The 16,923-nt window shown below is 47.1% G+C and overlaps 1 pseudogene; it reads left to right on the plus strand.

The window, feature by feature from the left end:
• The first annotated feature begins 883 nt into the window (after window positions 1-883).
• LOC127485033 (small nucleolar RNA SNORA70) lies at window positions 884-1,001 on the plus strand (annotated as a pseudogene).
• Window positions 1,002-16,923: the final 15,922 nt, after the last annotated feature.

Below are 16,923 nucleotides of genomic sequence, written 5' to 3' on the forward strand. Positions count from 1 at the left end.
AAGATCCTACATGAGGAGTAAGTGCACAGTGACTCCTGTTGTTGACTTAACAAATTGACACTCTTGTTTATGGCATCAGTGGGGAATGGCTATACAGTCAACAGGTTGTCCAATATTTAAAAGTCTAATGGAGCTGTAAATAGGGACACAGTCAATTGAAACACCTTGTCCCTGTCTAAGAACTTTAATGAGGTACACTCTCTGTGACTATAGGGATTCAGCTTGACATGACTGCAGCCATTTTGGATGTAACTGCCATCTTGCCAGTTAGATAACCCTGATGGTCATCTCAAGCCCTTAGGGCAGGGTCAACAAAGTAGTGAAGATAACCTGCTGGGTTTGTGTTGTCTGGTTTAACCCTGGAATGTCCCTTATCTAGTGCCTGGAATGTTACTGCTCCTTGAGCAACTCCAAGGTTTATTTAGGTTAGGTGTAGGATGCCTATATGTGTCCAGTTTAACACGAAAACCCACTTACTGCAGATCCATTGTCTAATGACTGCCAGTAAATCCCTGCCCACTCCCCAGTAAATGACACTTTCTGCAATCCTGGATTTGTCCTATTTCTTGAGTTATCCAGTCCCTTCTGCCTTTGTTGGCTAGATTTTGTACACCGGGTTTTCCCGAAGCTATAACACAGAGATGCAAACACATGTCCATCTGAGCCTAGGGAGCCATCCATAGGATAAAACCTGATGAGCTGGCTAGAACTTACTATGCAGTTCATGGTGACACAGGGACTTTGAATATTTCAGTAGGTGCTCATATTTTTCATGCCAGCCATATGACCAGGGCCATATGGCCAGGGTGGGAGGTATTTCTAACATCCACAAGCTAATAACAAGCACTAATTTTGAAAATGAAAAGGCATTTAATATATTCCTTTGCAGTCAGTTAAGGTAACTGGGCTTTCTTTCCTTGTGGGAGAAAACAGCAGCTCCCTCCATAGTGTGCATAGCTTGTTGCTTGAGTGGATTAGCCTAAGGGACCTCAGAGACAGCCACTTCCAATGAACTCTGAAATCATTTCTCAGCCTTTTGGCTAAGATCAAGTGTGAACTGTGAAGTCTGACCTCCTGCTGTCCTGCGAGGCTCCAGACAGGTGTGTGAGGTGCCTTTGCAAAGTCCCAAGGGCATGGTGGCCAGGGTTCACATGGATCAAGTCATCATATCTATACGTACCAAGATGCGGAACAAGGAGCTTGTGACTGAGGCCCTACGAAGGGCCCAAGTTCAAGTTCCCCAATCACTGGAAAACTCATATCTCAAAGAAATGGGGCTTTACCAAGTTTAATGCAGATGAATGTGAAGACACAGTGGCTGAGATACATTTCGTCCCAGATGGCTGTGGGAATCAAATACATCCTCAACTGTGGTCCCCTGGACAAGAGGTGAGCCTTGCACTCACAAGGACTTCCACCGAGCCGTCCTCTCCTTAATCACACTAACCAATAAATGATACTTCCTGTCACATACAAAATAAGATATTCATTGTACACATTAGCAAAGATCTGAGTGTGTATTGGTTAGAGACAGGATAAATGAACAGCCCAAAGTAGCCTTCCAGAGTGAGGACCTTCTGATCCAATGCTAGCTGTCCATTGTTGTGTGGGAATTCTCAGAGTCATTGTCCTCAGGTGTCATTTAATACACACACACACACACCCATCTCGGGTGCAGACTCTTGTGTGCCGCCAAGATCCCCTTACAAGGATTTGGTACCCCAGCAGCTGGGCAGGCCACATCTATGAATTGAGCATCAAGGGGCTCTCAAGGCTTTGCTGCCCAGTTTGGGAAATCTCTACTGCGCCAATCTCATTCCAGAGCTTTCCTGCAGGATCACCCAGGGTTGACCTTGGGACTGCAAAAACACTGGACTGGTCCCTCTGCCCATCCTGCCTCTCCTCCTCCCCTCCACGTGGCATTGACAAGAAAAACACTCTCTAACACACAGTGTGCACTCTCAGCCCCACTGCAAAGCCTACTGCTTAGAGAAGCCAGCCTGCAATACCACCTTTCTGTCTCACTGCCTGTGTACTCTGGTTTCAAAGGAAATGGCAAATATTACCACTACCAGTTAGATGGATGCATCTTCAGCTTCTCCATCCATAGTTTCAAACAACCTACATATGTGATATACAGTTGCTATTGTGTATCTAGAATATACCTCAAACTGCATAGTTTGTGTTTACTGTGAAACGTGTGCCTTTTGGATAAAGCTATAAATGGGAAAACTTCTTCAATTCACTTTAGATTTCTCTTAATTTGTACTACTATGAAGGCTCAGAGACTGTCAGATTAAACTTGTAAATCAGCCCATTAGGGGCTGGTGTTGTGGTGTAGCAGGTTAAGCTGCCACTTGCAACATTGGCCTCCTATATCAGAGCATGTTCAAGTTCAAACTGCTCCATGTCCAATTCAGCTTCTTGCTTATGTGTCTGGGAAAGCAGTGGAAGATGGCTCAAATGCTTGGATCCCTGCTACTCATGTAGGAGACCTAGATGAAGTTCCTACCTCCTCGCTTTAACCTGGCTCAGTCCTGGCCATTGCAGCCATTTGGGGAATGAACCAGTGGATGGAAGACCCCTGTCTTTGTCTCTCCCTTTTCCTCTGTCACTGTTGCTCTGCCATTCAATTAAATAAAATAAATATTTTCTAAAAAAATTTTGCCTACTAATTATAATAAGAAAAAAAGAGTCTCTAGAAAGATAAGGATTTTGTCTGAATTAAGACCTCATATTGAGGATAAAGATGGTTTTCATCATCTTACCCATTTTTGTTTCCTGTTTTAAGGTGTATTTTTATTTATTTGAAAGCCTCGGCCGGCGCCGCGGCTCACTAGGCTAATCCTCTGCCTTGCGGCACCGGCACACTGGGTTCTAGTCCCGGTCGGGGCGCCGGATTCTGTCCCAGTTGCCCCTCTTCCAGGCCAGCTCTCTGCTATGGCCAGGGAGTGCAGTGGAGGATGGCCCAAGTGCTTGGGCCCTGCACCCCATGGGAGACCAGGAGAAGCACCTGGCTCCTGCCATCGGATCAGCACAGTGCGCCGGCCGCAGCGGCCATTGGAGGGTGAACCAATGGCAAAGGAAGACCTTTCTCTCTGTCTCTCTCTCTCACTGTCCTCTCTGCCTGTCAAAAAAAAAAAAAGTTATTTATTCACAATTGTTACAGTATTGCATCATTATTATTATTATTATTATTATTGCGCCGCGGCGCCGGCCATCCTCTGGTTTTATACCACATACATTTTAAGATTAATATGAACAGAACCAATTGATATCAAAGTAAAATACATTGTTTTGAAAGAGATTTTTAGGGCATTATGAATGACTGTTGAAATATTCAATTGTGCCACTAGAGGGCCTGCACTGTGGAAAACTTGGTACACTAAAGGCTTCTAGGTTTAGCAATTACAGACTTAACAACATTAAAATTTTTAATATAGGGGCTTACATTTGGTGCAGCAGTTACAGTGCTGTTTGAGACACCCACATCCCATATCAGAATGGCTGGCCTAAGTCCCGTCTCCGCTTCTGATTCCAGCTTCCTGCTGATGCACATCCTGAGAAGCAACAAGTGTTGGCTCATGTACTTGGGTTCCTGCCACCCATATGAGAGACCCAAAATGAGTTCATGGCTCCTGGCTTTAGCCTGGTCTAGTCCTGGCTGTTGTGGGCACTTGAGGATTTAATCAGTAGGTGGAAGATATTCTCTCTATCTCTCCCTCTCTTTTTCTATGTGACATTTGAATAAAAAAATTTAAATTTTTAAAAATTAAGAAAAATAACTTACACAAATAAAATGAGACAGTGAAAAAGAGAGATAGAGAATCTCAATAACGTACAGTCATGAGCCAGAAAACAGTTCCATCAGTGACCAACCACATATGCAATGGTGGTCTCATTAAATCATAACGGGGCTGGGAAATTCCTCTTGTCTAGTGATGTCATAGCAGTTGCAAAGTGGTAGCACCATGCATGACTTATGTGTTTTTGATGGTGCTGGTGTGGACAAACCTACTCTTTATTTACTTGAAATATAGAGTACCAGAGACAGGGAGGGAGGGAGGAATGGGGGAGAGAGACAGACAGACAAAGAATGCTAGTGTCGCAAGCAGCAGCTTAACCTGATGCACCACAATGTCAGCCCTAATTTTTTTAAAGAATCTGTTTTTAAGTGGTTTCCCAAGAAAACACTCAAAAAGAGACATTTTGAACATTTTCCTTTCATGCCCCTCCCTGTCTTAGTTCATTTTGTGCTGCTCTTTACAAAAACAAAAACAACCTGACTCTAGGTAATACATGAAGATAAGTGGTTTATTTGGCTCACTAGTCTTGTGGCTGGAAAGCCCAACAGCTTGGTGCCAGCAGCTGGTGGGGGCCCACATGGCACAGAAGTAGAAAGGGAAATGGCCATGCACACAAGAGGCCAAGTGGAGCAGGTTTGATCCATTAGCTTTGATTTATAACAACCTACTCTTGTGAGTCCTTCGAAAACAACATTAATCCATTCTTTTTACAATTTATTGATTTATTTGAAAGTCAAGAGAGAGTGAGAGGGAGAGAGATCATCCATCCACAGCACAGGTTCAACATGCCCAAATGCCTGTAACAGCTGGGACTGGTCAGGCCAAAGCCACGAGCCTAGGACTCCATCCAGGTCTCCCACATGGGGACAGGGGCTCAAATACTTGGGCCATCATCTCCTGCCTCTGAGATGCATCAGAGGGAGCTGGATCATAAGCAGAAGAGCCTGGACTCGAACCAGGCACTCTGATGTGAGATGACAGTGTCCAAAGCTGTGGTCTAACCCACCAGCTCCATAATGTTGGACCCCTTCTGTGGTAGGTGCCCCATGAGCTAATCACCTTCCACTATGCCCTGCCTCTTAATGATTCACTACCCAATGTTGTTATGTTAGAGACCAACATCCTAGCACATAAACCTTTGGGGGACAAACCATATTGAAACCACAGAACTAACATCATATTTGGTCATGGAGTTACTGAGAACATGAATGTGAGACCAAAATGATGTGTAATTTACAGGAAGGACATGTTCCCAGATCCCATCCTTGGTAAATGAGTCTGCTCAGGCTGCCATGGCAAAAAACACAAACTGCATGGCTGAAGCCAAAGATACTTGCTTTCTCTGAGTTCTACAGGCCAGGCATTTGAGATGCAGGTGCTTGGCAAGGTAAGTTTCATTCTGTGGCCTCTTCTATGGCCTCATGGGTGGCCAGCATCTCACTGTGGTGTTCACATGGCCTCTTCCCTAGGGTGAGTGGAGAGAGAGAGCTAACAAGCAAGCTATCTGGGGTCTTATGAGCACATTAATGTGTCAGCCTGCAGCACAAAGAACCGGGTTTCCTGAAACAGAGAGTGGGAATGCCGGGACAAGGATGCAAAGAATGGAGCCAAGACAAGTCCTGATCAAGGCTCGTTTATTCAACAAATCCAGTAGTATTTAAACATGACCAGTTGCATACAAGAAGGCACACAAAAGATTTACATATCCAAAAGACTTTTGGGGTTACAAAGAGTTTCCAATAAAGTTCTTCCTGCCTCTTCCTGGAATCTCCTTAGCCTTTTGTCTGTGCCAGGATGTCTCCATCCATATGTTTAAGTGTAAACAAAAGGGGTGACTGCCTGTGGCTGCCCACACATTAACCCATTGGCTTCTAAATGGCTGCCTTCTCATCATGCCCTCACATAGCCTTTTTTCTGGACCCACACAACCATGGTGTGTCCTCCTCTTCTTGTAAGGGCACAGTTCATATTGGACTTGAGGTCTGCCTTGTAACCTGATTTAACCTTTATTACCTCCCCCAGTGCAGTCAAAGTTAGGAGGGAGGAAACATAACTCAGTCCATAGCAAAGCGTACTGGCCAGCACACCTGCTTGGCTAGGTACCTACAGATCAGCGGATGGCTAAAGCATCTGTCGACACTGCAGCTGACCCTTCTATTAAACTAACCTTCACACTGGATTCCTTGAGATGTTGAATCTCTTACCTCTTCTGTGTCTTTGAATTTGGATCTTACAACAAGTTCTGCCAAAGAACACAGATCTTTGCTCTGATCCTTAAATAATACCAATATTGATGGTAGTGATCATAGGAATAGCAATTATTACACAGTCACAATGCATCATGCCCTGAGGAAAGTTTTATATAGATTGGTTCTATAAGCGCAGAAAGGTTGAATCCCTTTCCCCCCATCAACAAAAGACAGGCTAAGAAGAGAAACATGTAACACATTGATTTGGTTACAGTTTTATGTGATACAGAAGCCCTGAAAATAAAGACCCAAAGAGCCAGGTTGAACTATGCATTTTTAAGCTTAGGTTCAATGGAGCATGAACAGCTATGTAGAAAATGTCTGCTCTCATAGTTAGGAGACACGCAGCCATGCCTGTCCAGATTCTTCTGGGCCTTTCTGTGCTGCGTCCCTTCCTCCTGGGTAGGAGCCCTTCTGAGATGAGGGTCATAGGGTCTGCAATCAAAGAAGGTACACAAGTGAATGTCTTTATGGCCAGCTTACACAGAAAGGCCGGGGAAAGTTAGACTAATTATTTTTAGGTTTTATGGTTGACTTTGAGGGGAAAAAAGGTTCTGGTTTCCATGACTCAACTTGTACAAGAGGAATTCTAGTTTCTTTGGCTTCCCTCCAGCGGAAATGTGGGGTAAGAGACGGGAGGGCAAGAGATGGTCAGGGAGAAACTGCTTAGGAGGCTGCTTCTGGAGCCTTTATCTGGGGGCGCATTTTCTAAGCTCTGACAGTTCACGGAATCTTATTTTTAAAAGATTTAGTTATTTATTTGAAAATCAGAGTGACACACACACAGAGAAAGAGAGAGAAAGAGGAGAGAGATCTGTCTGCTGCTTCACTCCCCAAATGACCACAAAGGCCAGGGCTTGATCAGGCCAGGAGCTTCTTCTGGGTCTCCCACCTGGGTACAGGGGCCCAAGGACTTGTACCATCTTCTATTGCTTTCCCAGGCTGTTACATGGGAGCTGGATTGGAAGTGGAACAGCCGGGACTCAAACTGGTGCCCATGTGGGATGCTGCCACTGCAGGCGGCAATTTTACCCTCTGGGCCACAATGCCGGCCCCTCACAGAATCTTAGAACAGTCATATGTGGAAGTGCTTTTCAAAAAATATATTTATTTATATGTTTGGAAAGCAGAGTTATATATAGAGAGAGGTAGAGACAGAGAGAAAGATTTTCCGTCTGCTAGTTCACTCCCCAGATGGCTGCGACAGCCAGAGCTGAGCCGATCCGAAGCCAGGATGCAGGAGCTTTCTCTGGGTCTCCTTCATGCGTGCAGGGGTCCAAGCACTTGGGCCATCTTCTACTGCTTTCCCAGGCACATTAACAGAACTGGATTGGAAACCAAACAGCTGGGTCTCGAACCTGCACCCATATGGGATGCTGGTGCAGCAGGCGGCCGCCCTGCCCAGTATGCTGCAGCGCCAGCCCCATATGGAAGGATTTTTTTTTTTTTTTTTTGAGGCTCGCAGAGGCCTTTATTTCTCTCACCCAAAGTACACAGTATCAAGGCCAGCGCTGTGGTGCAGTGGGTTAAAGCCCCAGCCTGCAGCACCAGCATCCTATATGGGTGCGGGTTCGAGTCCTGGCTGCTCCCATTTCTGATCCAGCTCTCTGCTATGGCCTGTGAAAGCAGTAGAAGATGGCCAGGTCCTTGGACCCCTGGCTTCTGGCTCCAGATCGGCGCAGCTCCGGCCGTTGTGGCCATTTGGGAATTGAACCAGGGGATGGAAGACCTTTCTCCCTCTGGCTCTATCTCTCTACCTCTGTCTGTAACTCTTTCTTTCAAATGAATGAAGTAATTATTTAAAGAAAAAGAATACAGTATCACAGACTGATCTGTTACTCCTTTTTCTAAAATAGTTAAAATCTTCATGTTTACCACACTATCAAAAAGCTCTTTTTTTTCTCTCTCTCCAAATCAAAGCAGTTCAGGAGAAAGTTGAAATGGGCCAGGCACCCTCGGCTCTGACCTGAGGGTGGGTGGCTCCGGGTCTCGCCGCAGGCACAGCCTACAGAAGCCAGTGCTGCCGCTGGCCCTGGGGCACCTGCACAGCAAGACAAACAGACACCTGTACCGCTCTGCAGCCATGCAGTCTGTTCTTAAAAAAAAAAAAAAAATCAGGCCGGCGCTGCAGCTCAATAGGCTAATCCTCCGCCTAGCGGCGCCAGCACACCGGGTTCTAGTCCCGGTCGGGGCGCCAGATTCTGTCCCGGTTGCCCCTCTTCCAGGCCAGCTCTCTGCTGTGGCCCGGGAGGGCAGTGGAGGATGGCCCAAGTGCTTGGGCCCTGCACCCCATGGGAGACCAGGAGAAGCACCTGGCTCCTGCCATCGGATCAGCGCAGTGCACCGGCCGCAGCCCGCCAGCCGTGGCGGCCATTGGAGGGTGAACCAAAGGCAAAGGAAGACCTTTCTCTCTCTGTCTCTCTCTCTCACTGTCCACTCTGCCTGTCAAAAAAAAAAAAAAAATCAGTGGTATGTAGTTTGCTCACTCTCAAGTCTCAAGAAAAACAAAATGAAAGGTCACTTTTTCCCTCTTTAAACACTGGTGTGTAGCTAATATCTCGTGGATAGAAATGCGCCCGCCTATAAACTGCTCTGCAGATTCTGACTTCAAAGCAGCGAGGCCCCCGGGCGGGGCTTGGCCAGTGACCTCCTTCACAGTGGGAATCTCAGCACCCCAACAAGGGGCTCAGAGCTGAGGCTCCAGAGCGAGGGGGTGGCCCTGTGTCGCCCTGCTAGTGGCAGAGCTGGGTGTCACCCTGAGCTGTGGCCAGGCGGCCTCCTGAGGCCTCCATACCTCCCTCCCCTGCCGCTGGCTCTGCAGGCACCAGCCGTACCCAAGCCCATGGAGCCCTGAGTCCATTTGAGATGCGTCCTCATGGTCAGTTCCACCCTAGCAAGCCAGGGGCCACCAGTGGGGGCAGGAAGGGACAGGAGGGCTCTCAGGATGTGCTCCATGGGTCCCTGGACACCGTGCAGCTTTAGGGCCAGGGTCACACCCCTCTCGGGAGGAAGGTCGCTTCGAGGCCCGCCTGACCAATCCCAGGAGTGTACTTATTGCTTATTTCAGTGGTGGCCAAGCTACCTGATGCACACACTACACACCCCCAGCTCTGCTCCGTGCAGCTTCAGTCCCACCCCTTCCGGGTTGCTCTCTGGCTCCTTGGGCTCCAAGACCCAGAAGATGCCTCTGGCGCTCCCAGTCCAGCTGCCCACCTGGGCAGGAATCGCCCAGCGCCATGACCACCAGGTGCTCACCCAGCCCTGGTGACAGAAGCTCATCACCTGCCCAGACAGCAAGTTCCTTCCAGAAAAAGCTCAGAGGACTCCCTGGAACTATGCACAGCGCATCCCCCATATAGCACCCACTCAGCTCGCCCTGGGCCATGAGCCTTTCCCGTGAGTTAGGAGCCAAGGGTGCTGCAGACACACACAGTGGGAACGACCCCCGTGTCTTGGTCCCCAGGCCTCACATGGGCCAGACGGGACCTGCCAGCTGCACACAGCCTCCTGGGCATCTCAATCAGTACCGTGGAAGAAGAGTGAGGAAGGCTGGTGTGCCACAGGACCACCTGCTCTGGGCCTCGTCCTCACATGTGAAGTTCCTGCTCTCTGTTCACAGCTGACTTACAGAGCTGCCTCTGCGGTGGCTGACGGCCCTGAGGCTCAGAGGGGAGGTGATAGCATCCAATGCGAGCCAGCCAGGCAGCAGGACTAAGCTAGGGCCCAGCTCTACCCAGCCTACCCCAGCAGCCTCTCTATAGGCTCCACAGCTGTGAGCACGAACCAGCCCACTACATTTGCGTGGGCTCGAACCGCGAGCATCACTGAACAAAACCGTGGAGACCTCAGTTTCCCACCAGGGGCCCAGAGATACTGAGTGACTTGCTGAAGGTCACTCAGCAAATTAAAGCCAGAAGCGAAACAAGCTCATTCCTTCCCAAGGACAGCAGAGCTCTCATCACCTGCAACCCCCACAGCTCTGTTCACAATGACCCAGGGTGTGAGTGGAAGTACTTTTAAAAAGTATATTAGAGGTGGCCGGCGCCGCGGCTCACTAGGCTAATCCTCCGCCTAGCGGTGCCGGCACACCAGGTTCTAGTCCCGGTCGGGGCGCCGGATTCTGTCCCGGTTGCCCCTCTTCCAGGCCAGCTCTCTGCTGTGGCCAGGGAGTGCAGTGGAGGATGGCCCAGGTGCTTGGGCCCTGCACCCCATGGGAGACCAGGAAAAGCACCTGGCTCCTGGCTTCTGCCATCGGATCAGCGCGGTGCGCCGGCCGCAGCGCGCCGGCCGCGGCGGCCATTGGAGGGTGAATCAAAGGCAAAGGAAGACCTTTCTCTCTGTCTCTCTCTCTCACTGTCCACTCTGCCTGTCAAAAAAAATAAATTAAAAAAAAAAGTATATTAGAGGGACTGGCGCTGTGGCGTAGCAAGTAAAGCCATTGCCTGCAGTGCTGGCATCCCATATGGGCATCGGTTCGAGTCCTGGCTGCTCCTCTTCTGATCCAGCTCTCTGCTATGGCCTGGGAAAGCAGTAGAAGATGGTCCAAGTGCATGGGCCCCTGCACCTGTGTGGGAGACCTGGAAGAAGCTCCTGGCTTCTGGCTTCGGATTGGCGCAGCTCCGGCCATTGCGGCCATCTGGGGAGTGAACCAGCGAATAGAAGACCCCCGCCCCCGTCTATACCTCTCTTTGTAACTCTGTCTTTCAAATAAATATATCAGATAAAAATATCAGAGTGCTGGTTCAAGTACCTGCTGCTCTGCTTCTGATCCAGCTTCCTGCTAATGTTCCTGGGAGGCAGCAGGTGATGGCCCAAGTACCTGGGTCCCTGCCACCCATGTGGGATACTTGATGGAGTTCCTGGTTCCTGGCTTTGGTTTGGCCCAGTCCCTAGTCATTGTGGCTATTTGGGGAGTAAACCAATGGATGGAAGATTCTGTGTGTGTGTGTGTGTGTATCTGCCTTTCAAATAAATAAAACTTTAAAAAATATTTGAATAATGAGGTAACTGCGACACTGCAAAAGGAAACAACTTGTCCAGGGTCACACAGTTACATGCAGGGCATGGGAATGGATGCTCATGTCTTCTAACTAGACAAATGATCAAGTGCTAAGGCATTCTGGGTAACTGCAAAATTGATTTCCTCATACTTCACGATGGTATACATGTACCCGGGTGGCACAAAAACTATTAGGAATTATTTTACATATAGAAAAGACTATATACACACACACACAGTGGTTAAGCTGCCACTTGTGACACCGTCATCCCATATTGGAGTGCAGGTTCAATTCCTCGCTGCTCTGTTTCCGATTCAAGCTTTCTGCTTATGTGCCTGGGAAAACAGCAGAAGATGTCCCAGGAGCTTGGGTCCCTGCCACCTATGTGGCAGACCAAGATGGAGTTCCAGGCTCCAGGCTGTTGTGGCCATTTGAGAAGTGTACCAGCAGGTGAAAGATTCTCTCTCTCTCTTTCTTTCTCTCTCTCTCTCTCTCTATCTCCCCCCCCCCCCCCACCGTCATGCTGCCTTTCAAATAAACAAATCTTTTTTTTTGTTTTGTTTTAAAGATGCCTCTTGGGATGTCTGCATCCTACATTACAGAGCCTGAGTTTGGGTCCTGGTTCCGCTTCAAATTTCAGCTTCCTACCAATGCGCTCCCTGGGAGACACCAGGTGATAGTTCAAGTGCTTGGGTCTCTGCTACCCACATGGGAAACCTGGATTGAGTTCCTGGCCCTGGGGCTTCAATGTGGGAAAGAAGAGAGAATCCAGTGTTACCTATCCAGCCCTGATTGTTGTGGGCATTAGGAGAGTGAACAACAATGGATGGAATATCTCTGTCTCTCTTTTGTCTCCCAAATAAATAAAAATAAATATTTTTAAAAAATCTCTTTTAGAGAGAAATAAGTGTGTTGACCTTGAGAACATTTTTACAAAATCAATTTCTGATCAGAACCAAAGTACACATTCTTCAATCACTGCCTTGGGGCAATTACTTCTGCTTTTTAAAATTAGTTAATTTAACTACAATTTAAAAATAATTGATGACGTAATGAATTGTAAGCCTTCCCAGAGGCTAGAGGCGTCTGTCACTGTCCATGGTATCTTAAAGCAGGCTCCACTTCTCAGAATTCGTAGGTTTGTACTGATCCCTTTACTTGATTATTAAATATTTTCATACTTGAGTTTTACTTTATTATGAAGTAACCATCATAGTTAGCAAAGATTTTCCTCACTAAGTAAATCTTTGCTGATAAAATTATAGGACTATTATTTGATTTGATCATTTTCCCCCGCATTACATCCTTCGGTTTGGAAATTGAAAACATACAAACCTGCACTTTTACTTAATTTCATGGAAATAGGGATGCTACCATATATTGTGTATAATGAACCTTCAAAATTTAATTTACAGCAATAGAACCCGGCCTGCTTAACCGTGTGTTGCTCATCAATTTGGAACGTCAGGATGGATGGCAAATTCAAATTAACTGCTTAGTACACTTTAAGAAAGTACATTTTAAGAAAGACCTTTTCATAAAGAAAATTAAAGTTAAAAGTGGTGGTTAGGGTCACTCGTTAATTTCCTACACTTCTGACTCCCGGACTGTATTAAAAATCTCTTCAAGGAAAATCCAGAAGCAGAAAGTTTCATACTCTGCTTTTAAGGTTACAGATAAAACAGTGTTACACTGTTATTACCAGAAATTTAAAAGTAATCTTAAATTGTCATTTTGTTGCGCGCCTCAAAGCCATATCACCTTCCATTGGCTGGGAAGGCTCATAAGCCTACCTCCTCTGGCCCTCAATTGGCCCATTAATTGTTCTGCTGCTGAGATAAAGCCTATCAATGTCGTCCGCAGCTCACAGCCTGCCTTTCGCTGCCATTGGCTAACCCAGCTGCCTGTCAGGGGCTGGAGCAGAAAGCGGATTCTGCAATTGGCTGGGTTGGCCGAGGAAGCCAATCTTTGAGGACACCGAGTCAGACTTGCAGTCGCAGGCAAAAGTATCTGCCGGCTCATCTCCCCCGGATTGGGTAGCAGAGGGAGGGTAGCAGAGAAGGCATTCTCCAGGCGGCCGCAGCGGGAGGCGCTGGGAAGTGCGAGGGCCTGTTTTAGAGCAGGTTTTCCCGCACGCAGCACTGCTGGGGCGGATGTGAGATCCTTTAAGGAGGTGCTCCGACCCCCATCGTTATTAAACACTTTTTATCAGACTTGAGTTTCTGAAGCAATCTCTCTTGTGTCTTCTGGTTAGGGCAGCCCCAGCCTCACTTTCCGCGTCTGAAAAATGGGTAGCATTACAACAGCGGTTGGTGAACGCTTGGGGTTGGTGAACGCTTGAGGTTTTAAAAAAAAAAAAATGTCAGGCCCGTTTCTCAGAATTGAAAGTAACAATAGTAAAAACCAACAACCACTTTAAAATCTTTAAAAGTTTCTAGGTGGATAATTAGGAGGAGGATGTCAGAAAACCATAACCAGCTAGTTCCAGCTTTAATTTTAATGCATAGATCTGATGGTTTAAAATATGATGATGATGATGATGATGATGACAAAAATCCAAATAGTTTTAAAGTCTTCATGTCTTTCTCATAACTATGAGGTATTTGCCTGACCTCCTACCAGTTAAGATGGGTTTGGTGAATGCAGGAGTCCTTGGGGGAAGCAGGATTGCCTTTGGGTAGGCTTCACATCTCCCACCTTTCCACCTCACCCAGCATGCTGTGCAAGGAGCTTGTGCTGGGATGTTGCCCTTTTTGTAAACATTGGGTAATGGAGCCAGAAGTCTGTCTTCAAACACTGCCCAGAAATTAAAGTTTAAAGACAAATTTAAATAATATTGAAACATCTTGGAGCTCCTCACTGGGGCTTTGTGTCCAAACCTTAGATCCATACTGACCTCTCACCTACATGACAGCAGACACTTGGTACTGTGTAAACAGCTAGTCTGTAAGGGAGGGGGCTCTCTCTCTCTCTCTGCTGTGCGTTCACCTGGGAGTAAGCCTCTCCCAGGCTTTCATCTGAATAAACCTGGTCTGGCTGTGGCTTCTTCGTGTCTCTTCTTTTCCCAACAGGAGTGGTCCCCAGAACTCCTGCACTAGCAGGAGCTTTAGGGGACCAGGGACTGAATTTCAGAAAAGGATTTTTTTCTTTCTTGTTTTTCAATTTTTCAGCATTTTAAATTTTATTTGAATGAGGGTGGAGAGAGAGGTCTCCCATTTGCTGGTTGGATGGATACCCACAATAGGCAGGGCCGGGCCAAGCTGAAATCAGGAGCCCAGAACTCAGTCTGTGTCTCCCACTAGACAGGGACCCAAGTCCTTGGAGCCATCACCTGCTACTTCCCAGGATGTCCATTAGCAGGAAGCTGGAATTGGAAGCAGAGGTGGGACTTGAATCCAGGCACTCTGATACGGGATTTGAGTGTCCTAAGCAGCCGCTTAACTACTATGTCAAACATTCACCCCAAGATTTGAATTCTCTAACCAACAAGAATTTGTAAGAAATCAAAATGTTTAGAATAATATATATGAAGTCATTTTTTTGCCATGCACTTTTGAGGTGTATTTTACATACCGTACACACCCATTTTCAGACTATAATTCCATGAATGCTGACAAATGCACACAGGACAGTCTAATCACCTCTAAATTTTCATCATGCCAGTCTTAGTTTTCTGTTGCTATAACTGAATACTTGAGACTGAAGGACTTGTAAAGAAAAGAGATTTGGGGCTGGCGCTGTGGCATAGGAGGCTAAGCCTCTGCCTGCAGCCCCAGCATCCCTTATGGGCACTGCTTCCAGTCACAGCTGCTCCTCGTCTGATCCAGCTGCCTGCTAATTAGCCTGGGAAAGCAGCAGAACATGGCTCAAGTACTTGGGCCCCTGCATCCGCTTGGGATGCCTGGAGGAGACTCCTGTCTCCTGGCTGCAGATCGGCCCAGCTTCCAGCCATTGCGGCTATTCAGGGAGTGAACCAATGGATGGAAGACCTCTCTCTCTCTCATTCTGCCTCTCAAATAAATAAATAAATAAATAAATCTTAAAAAAAGAAAAGAGATTTGCTTTGGCTCACTGTTCTGAGCCAAACTGTAATCTGTAGTCGGTTCCCTTTCATTGCCGAATGATATTTAGTTATCCCATTGTTGTGTTTCTTTGTCAGTTCTGTCGTTGGACACCCAGGCTGTTTCCAGTTGCTGTTGTTTGTTGTTGTTAACAGCTAATGTGAACATTTATATACAAGTTCCTGTCTGCTCATATTGCAGTAGCATGCTGTGGCTGACTCACCGGAGCCAATTTTGCCCTTCTCTGGTTCAATGGTGTCATATCGGTAGCTTGAAATAAGTCATGGTAGGAGTCGTTAGTTCACACAATTGGCAACTGCTATAAAATAGAGCTTGCTTTCCTCCTGGAAAGCCGGTTGTTAAATATACACAAGCACACCACTGGACATATGCTCTCATTTCTCTGGAGTGCATAATAGGAGTGAGGCTGCTGGATCACATGGTATGTGTATGTTCATACGAAGGTGCCGCACTGTTTTCAAAGATCCAAATAGGAAAATGGGGGAGGGCCAATGAAAGTTATAAGACGGCCCACTCAGCAGAACTTCTGTTTCCTTACAGGCAGAGAAGGCACTCGGTAAATACATATCAAAGCGTGTTGAACCCCTCCCCGCCCTGCCCCCCACACACCCACACCCAGTGACCTTCCTTCAGTCTTTCCATTTCATTGCCGAGGGACGAGGGACGAATCTCCAAACAGGAGGATATAGTCATTTCAAACACAATAGGACATTCAGACTTTGGGGGAAACAATTAAAAAAGAAAAAAAAAAAAAAGCTTTTGCCTATCCAGTGCAAACTCTCCAGAAAGGTAGAAAAGAACGAGAACGTTTTATTTTTGAATAAACATTAAGCCGGACTGCGATGCACATCGCAAGCAATCCGCTAGAGAGATTTCGAAGGCAGATACAACCCATCACACCCATGTTCTCAAAATAACCAGGAACTTGTCCTCAAGGAAGGAAATTCCACAGCACGATTTGGTATGCACAGTTGCTCGCACATTCACCTGGTCATTAGGGTGGCCGGCTGCTTTAGCTTATTCCCTTTATCTAGAAGCAGACTGAAGCTCTGTGACAAGCGGGTACCGACTTGGAGCCAGACACGTAGACCAAATTCCCAGGAAGACTAGGAGCTTAGGGATGTTACTTTCCTGAGTGTTTACATTTCAAGGAGATGGCTCCCAGGCCCTTAAGAAAAACATTCCGGGATTGTACAACCCGCAAGAGGCCTAGCAAGCTGTTAAAAAAATTTACACACATCTCAAAGGGACAGGGAAACTATTTACAAGTTTTCTAAAGGAAATGCTCTAAGCTTCAAAGGGTGGCAAACGGGTTAGAGACCTCCCTGGCTGCCTAGGACTCGTGTTTCCCAAAACAGCGGGTCGCCCAAGAGCCTTTGAAACCCCCAGCCGCAGCCACGCCACAGACCTACTATTATCAAAGGCTAGGAACTATAACTACAGTCTCCCAGACGTCGTAGGTCATTTGGTTTGACTCGAGCCCATTTCAAAGACAGTAAAACTGAGATACAAGAAAACCCTAAAACGGTGCTTAGAGTATTGTCCCAAAAACTTTGCTTAAGGATTTCCTGACCCATTTTCTGAAACCTCTAAAGTCTGCCCCCAAATGACCGAAAAAAAAAAAAGCGCTGGTTTATTCCTGCATGGCAAGATTGGGGTTAAAGCCCTAGGCACGCACTCCCCGCTCCTGGCTGCGCTTGCGCGAGTCGGTTGGAGTGAATTTGCCCCAGACCCTGACGTTTCAAGCGGCCCCTCCTAATCCGGAACACAACCCACATTCCGTCGT

This window comes from Oryctolagus cuniculus, chromosome X (assembly GCF_051225735.1).
Source record: "Oryctolagus cuniculus isolate XC-2025 breed Fujian yellow rabbit chromosome X, ASM5122573v1, whole genome shotgun sequence".
Taxonomy (NCBI): domain Eukaryota; kingdom Metazoa; phylum Chordata; class Mammalia; order Lagomorpha; family Leporidae; genus Oryctolagus; species Oryctolagus cuniculus.